Source organism: Thermobia domestica, chromosome 8 (assembly GCF_964235325.1).
Source record: "Thermobia domestica chromosome 8, izTheDome1.hap1.1, whole genome shotgun sequence".
NCBI lineage: Eukaryota > Metazoa > Arthropoda > Insecta > Zygentoma > Lepismatidae > Thermobia > Thermobia domestica.
This window is the reverse complement of record NC_137461.1, coordinates 61193506-61199876: the sequence shown is the minus strand read 5'-3', so window position 1 is coordinate 61199876 and position 6371 is coordinate 61193506. Positions and strand designations below refer to the sequence as shown.

Genomic DNA, 6371 nt, shown 5'->3' with positions numbered 1-6371 from the left:
TGGTCTTTACTAAAGTTTATTTTTAACTATTCAGCCGTTTTTCTATGTTACGGTTACGAGCGGACAATGTGTTCCTTCGTTTCTGAAAATTCCCGCGTGGATTTTCTCAGGGTTCTGCCATTTCTTTCATTTAAGCATATCACCCATCCATACACCTAGAAAGTGAAAGTCCCGGGACGCGAAAAAATCAATAAGAAATAGGGGAACGCTGATCACTCTTGCTGAGGTGGTGTATGCCATACCCCCTACTTCGAGCACTGACGACGAGCAAAGTAATATATAGTATAGAATAAAATTTTAAAACAGTTGAGCGTGTTATAACTTTGTTCTTTTTTAATTTTACAGGTGAAGATGTTGGCTACAATTGGAGGGCTTGATGTGAAATCTCTTGTAATCAACATTTTGAGAAGACTGATTGCTGACTCTTTTGCGGTGCAATTTTCCTTTTCTGGGAGAGTATCTTCCAGGAATACTGTTAAAAGGCCCTTCTCTTGTACAATTCTGTGCAAGACAATATATGGTAAATATTTTCTCATTGAGCTTTCATGTAATCGAGTAGTTTGTCTGTTGTATGCGATTCTGGACTCATTTCTGGTGAAATGTATTTTTCGGTATTAGCCCAACATCATGAGGTAGTTAGATAGCTATCTGAATTAAGGGGTAGCGGCTTGACGTCCAGAAAACCACAAAGAATGGAGCTAGGAGTATATGCACTAACAACGTATAACCACTTGAGCATGTTCTTTGGCCTAGCGTCCATCCGTTCAAATGCTATGAATTTACTTTCTTCAAATTTATTGTTTTTATTGTGCTAGTGTAGTTTGTTATATTATATTCGCAAAACATAATAAAGACGTGAAGTTTTAATCCAAAATAGTTTATTCACAAAACATAATGGAGACGTGTAGTTTCCATCCTAAGTAGAGTTTATTATATTCACAAAACAATGAAAATGTGTAGTTTCTATACCAGATAGAGTTTATTATATTCACGAAACTTAATGTAGACATGCAGTTTCCATCCCAAATAGACTTTCTCTGATTAATACATTTCATACAGTTGTAATATTGTACTGTTGTAGTATTTTTAATTTCTCTAGAATTACATTGGAAATGCGATTCCTGCAATTGTAATTTTATCGGATTATGTTTTTTATGAGTATATAGAGGAAAACAACTTAAACCGACCTTCCTAACTTTTAAATAAAATTGCTCTTCCTAAAAGAATTCTAAGATGCATCAATAAACTCAAGTAAGTTGAATCCAAAATATAGGAGAACCTGAACATACTTGAATTGTTAGGAATAACTTTATATTAAAAGGCGCTGAAATTAAAGGACTTTGGATGCTTTTGGAGTGTTTGTATTACTGAGTAAATATATCATAAAGTTATGCAGTATATGCACCGTAAATGTGAAGAAATGCTTAAGATCGTAGCCAATAACCTTTGAAGCTCGTATATACCTTTTGCAGTTTCTTGCCTGTTCCGGTTCTCCCAAACTATATCAAATACAATTTTATATTTGCTGTCGTCTACCGATATTAGCTTCTTGTATCCGTGTTGGTTTTTTTTTTTTTTTTCTTATCCACTGACAAGCAATATGGCTCGAGAGATCACTGCTTTAATGGATCGCAGTGTAATGTACGCAGTGTATTAAGTTTTGCAAGTAGATATTACATCGGTTTATAGTAGATGATCGATTTTCACATATTTCTGTGTAAAACACTAGGTTACACATCTAGAATGATGCTATCTTTGTGATTAACAAACATTTAATTCACAATAACTTAAGGAAATGATCAGATTCATATTAGGGAACATTTTCATACCTTTGTGCATCCAATATAACAATGTTTCCATCGGAGTTTTAATGCATTGTTTACCATCAGTGCTGAGAAGCAACGTTGGTTTACCTCTTATATTTTGTAGTTTGGTGAAACCAGAAGATCCATTTCATTTATTTATTTATTTTTTCATACATGGATTAAATTTCGTTCAGGGGGGAGCGGTGGTTCAGCGATAGAGCGTTCACCTACGATGCTTGGGGTCCCTGCTTCGATCCCAGCTCGCGCCGTGTGGACTTTGTGATGGACAAACACCGTGCTCGTGGGTTTTATCGGGGCTCTTCTGTTTTCTCCCACTTTCTTCATTCCATCGCTTCATTCATTTCTCACCACCGTCTCCTTTAGCTTAACCGGCATAAACGTTGGACGTAAAACTTAAAGATTTCATTTATAAATTTCGTTCACCAAACCACAGAATGTTAAGAGGTAAAACAACGTTGCTTTTCAGCACTGAAGAAGGTACAAGTTATGGATTGGAACTTTGCGATAGAAACATAGCTATATTGGATACGTAAAGGTAGAAATTTTATGATTTTTTTATGTATTTCTCACTTGAACTGTGTCTTCATTTATTATTAGTTATGCCACTCAGTTTTTAATGAAATAGTCAATTTTCTTCTTTTATCTCTGCTGCTTTAAATAACGTATTAGAAAGTTATTATTGCAGAGAAATATACGTCATTTGGAATATTTTTCAGATTTAGCAGCTAGTGGAAAGTTGTTTACTTACACATTCACTGTAGAATATGTTGTTTTATGAATAATCTTTAAAAATGTTGCCTCATTTTTGTTATATCTTACTGAAAAAAAATATTCATTTATTTATTTTACAGCTGCAGTCAAAAAGATCTAAGGTGAGGAAACCGAAAGCAAGATTAAGGAGTTAATTTGCCACTGGTTCCAGCAGGCAAAATATCGGTCACAGAGAAGGTAGGTTTCTTTCTTTTTTCGGGAAATTTAGTTTGTCAGAAAGAAAGAAAGCAATTTCCTTTTAGTACCACACCTGCAGAATGTTTGGGAATCTTGTATAAAATAAAAATATGTTCTTTCTGGAAGTTTTATAAATTTTCCTGTGTGTGATTGATTAAATGGTATTGTGAATTTAAGCACTGAGAGAATTGGGGCCAACCTTTGTTTTCGAAAAAAATTAAAAGGACGAAAGATTATTTTAGCTTTTACAAGATTCTATTATTGCTTCCTTGTCACTTCACCAACCCAGATTTAGGGTTTTAAAGTCTAAGCTGTAGAGCATTAGACAATACCACTATAAACTGTCTTGTGTATTGTCTGCTTATGATTAATTAGATGCTCATAAGTAACACAGAGCCCTACTGGTGAAGAGATAAAATCATGTCACATAGGTGTCTTATTGTATCATGAATTGTAACTTTGTAATTTTACGTGTTAGCTAGTATAGAATGATGATTAATGAAAAAGTTTTTTTTTTGTTTCCACCAGGAAGGATCATGCAGGTTCAAGAATTTAGTAATTCAAAGTCAATGTTATTGCAAATACATTATGATTGTATATTAAGTGTTAGATAGAATCATCTTATAACTGTAGATTGTTATCTTTGATAATAAGATATTAGAGGTTTAATAAGATCAAGATCGTTTGAGCTAAGCTTCCTTCTCGACAATAATACATTTTTAAGAAAATAAAATCTTACCAAAATAACTACTTTCAATAGGAGTGTTGTTCCGTTTCGACAGTATATCATTATTTATGTCAAGATAATGTATAATGAAGGTAATGATATATTGCATAAACAGTAACAACATTATTATTAAAAGTGGTTGCTTTTGTAAATAGTCTTATAAAAAAGTAGTTCCAAATCTATAATGAGCGGCATTTAAAATCAGTTTTAATTCTATCCATATTAATTTCTCTTTAAGAGTGATGGATTTTACTGGTAATAATTGTATATGAAACTAAAATCATTGTTATCACTACATAAGGATTATTTTTTTTCGAACAACGTCTTACAATACTTAAGTGAAATACATTTTTGCTTCTGAAGTATTGATTTATTTTTTCCTGTAAGGTAGTAGTCTAGCAAGGAAAGGACTTTGTCATGATCGCCAAATGGATATCTGCATGTGTATTTCGAAAGAAATTAAATTTAGAAGCTCAACAATGAAACCTCAGATGCAAGGGTACCCTAATATATTTTTAACGCGCAAATCTGTTTTGATTTTGTATTGTGTTAAAGAGTCATTCCATGTCACAGCAACATGCCGAAAAATTGAATTGCCTGAAACTTTGTACACATAAATACTGTTTCTATATTCTATTAATATTTCTAAAGCGGTTTTTATACGGTTATATTTGAAAGATTTCCTTAATTTTCAAAGAAAACAACATATCTGTTGTGCGGAAATTCACGAAGGGTATTATTACTGTTTTTGACCAATCAGAAACTAGGTACTGCAAACTGATTCATATTCAATACAGAATCAGATTTCTTAGTTTCAAAGCTTTAAAATGATGTATCAAAACTTTTATTTTACAACTCTTGTTTGACAGGATATAATATTTTTTGTTTACACGTGTACCGCTCTCTCCAGAGAGAAAGAAAAAAAGTTAAATTGGCCGAAAACCCGAAAAAACAAAACGTAACCATATATAAAATAGTTTTAGTAATCTTAGTAGAATCTATGTAGAAACAAGTATTTTTAAGTACAAAGTTCCAGGCAGTTCAATTTTTTAACATGTTGCTGTGACATGAAATGACTTAATTGCATACAATACAAAATCAATACAAATCTACGCAATAAAAACATATTAGAGCACATTTGCACTTGGGGTTTGATTTTTTGAGCTTCTAATTTTAGTATCTGTTGAGAAACATACGTAGACATCCATTTGGCGATCATAACTTAGTCCTTTCCTTGTAAGTTAGATGAGTAATACAGTAATTCAGCTGTCGAGATTCAAAGAACAGATAATGTGATTGAATTTGTCCTTAGTTACACGTAAGTTTTTTCTCTCCCTACCCCGCCCCCTTTTGGGAGTTTTCCAATGTGCTTACCTCCGATATGTGGATCCCTGGTTAGATTTCAGCTCCCGCCAAGTAGGCTTCGGGGTGGACAAACACTATGTGCCTGGGTTTTTTCGAGTTTCCTCCGTTTCCTCTCACTTTCATTCCACCATTTCACTCATTATCACCACCGTCTCTAACCTACAGGACATAACCTTGGGACGTAATATTGAACATTTCCTTTAATTTTTTCTTTCCTTTTTTGTAGTTACAGATTAAAAATTTAAATAGCTGATATAGAGAACATTTTTGGATCTTTTGTTAACTTGCACGAGGCAAATATCGTGACGATTCATTGACATTGCAATTCAATTATTTTCTTTTATTAAAATAAATCAGGAATTTTGGGATTACAGACTTTTGCAAACACCAAAAATTCCGTCTAAACCATTATAGTGAATAGTGACTAATTTGGCAACAATCTGTACGGTAGTAAACCACAAAGTTTGAATTTACTTCCGTTGCTCACACTCTATTTACTTACTTTATTTAGGACTTGCTTTGTTTCCAGCTTAGCTTAAATTGCGTCTGTACATAAATCACATTATTCATAAACAACGGTAAATATAGGGTAAGTCATCTGTTATGATAGATACGACCTAGTAGGTCGTCTATTGCGAGAGAGCCTGATTTTGGAAATTAAATATCTTTACTAATGCTTTTAGGATGTAAATCTTGAAGCGAGAAAAGTACACTACTCAGTTAATGCATTAAATTCGCATCTGTATTTTGCAGGGAGTTCAAGAAAGCCGCCTCGATGGACCGAGAAAATGGTGATTGAAGCAGCAGGATGTTATATATTTTTTTTATTTATAACTGTATTTTATTGATTTGTACATGATCTATGTTAAAAGAAAACTATTACGATTTTTTAAAATTTAACATTACAATGTAAACTTCTGAAGATTTTACCAAAGATTATGGAGATTATACATAGAAGATTTTTACCAAATAAAATTGATTTATTCAAAGCTAACCAATTTCTCTTTTTATTTCCTCTTCAGTATTACTTAGCATAGTCAATAGATTCTGCTATCAGTGGATGAGTTATAGGAAATTGTTCGAATACCGTAGAGGTAAATATCATGCACTATCGGTAGATATACCATATTGGCCCGAATATAAGCTACATCTTAAAATTTGAAATGGAAAAAGAAAAAAAAATCTGTGTATAAACCAAATGAAGAAAATAAATTAAACGCAATAGTAAAATCAGAATATTATCAATAATGCCGACTGTTTTGACAGTGCTATTGTTGGATAATATTGCGGTATTTATAATGCGGCTAGTTTCAAGAGTTCTATTGTTCATTATTATTATTTCAAAATAGAAAATCGGCCTTTTTTTAACAGCATACGATATGACGAAATTTTATAATTTTACGGTTGCAATATAAGACGCATCCAAACTTTCACAACTGGAATTTGGATAAAATGTGCAGCTTATACCCTGGCCAATACGGGTAGTGGCAAATACACGAGGATGA

The 6371-nt window shown here is 32.7% G+C and overlaps 1 long non-coding RNA gene across 1 annotated transcript; it reads left to right on the top strand.

Annotated features, from left to right (window-relative positions):
- Positions 1-317: 317 nt before the first annotated feature.
- Positions 318-5860, top strand: LOC145691756 (uncharacterized). Its single transcript, XR_014132533.1, has 3 exons — positions 318-520; positions 2678-2774; positions 5620-5860. It is a non-coding gene; the product is annotated as an uncharacterized LOC145691756 (long non-coding RNA).
- The last annotated feature ends 511 nt before the right edge of the window (positions 5861-6371 follow it).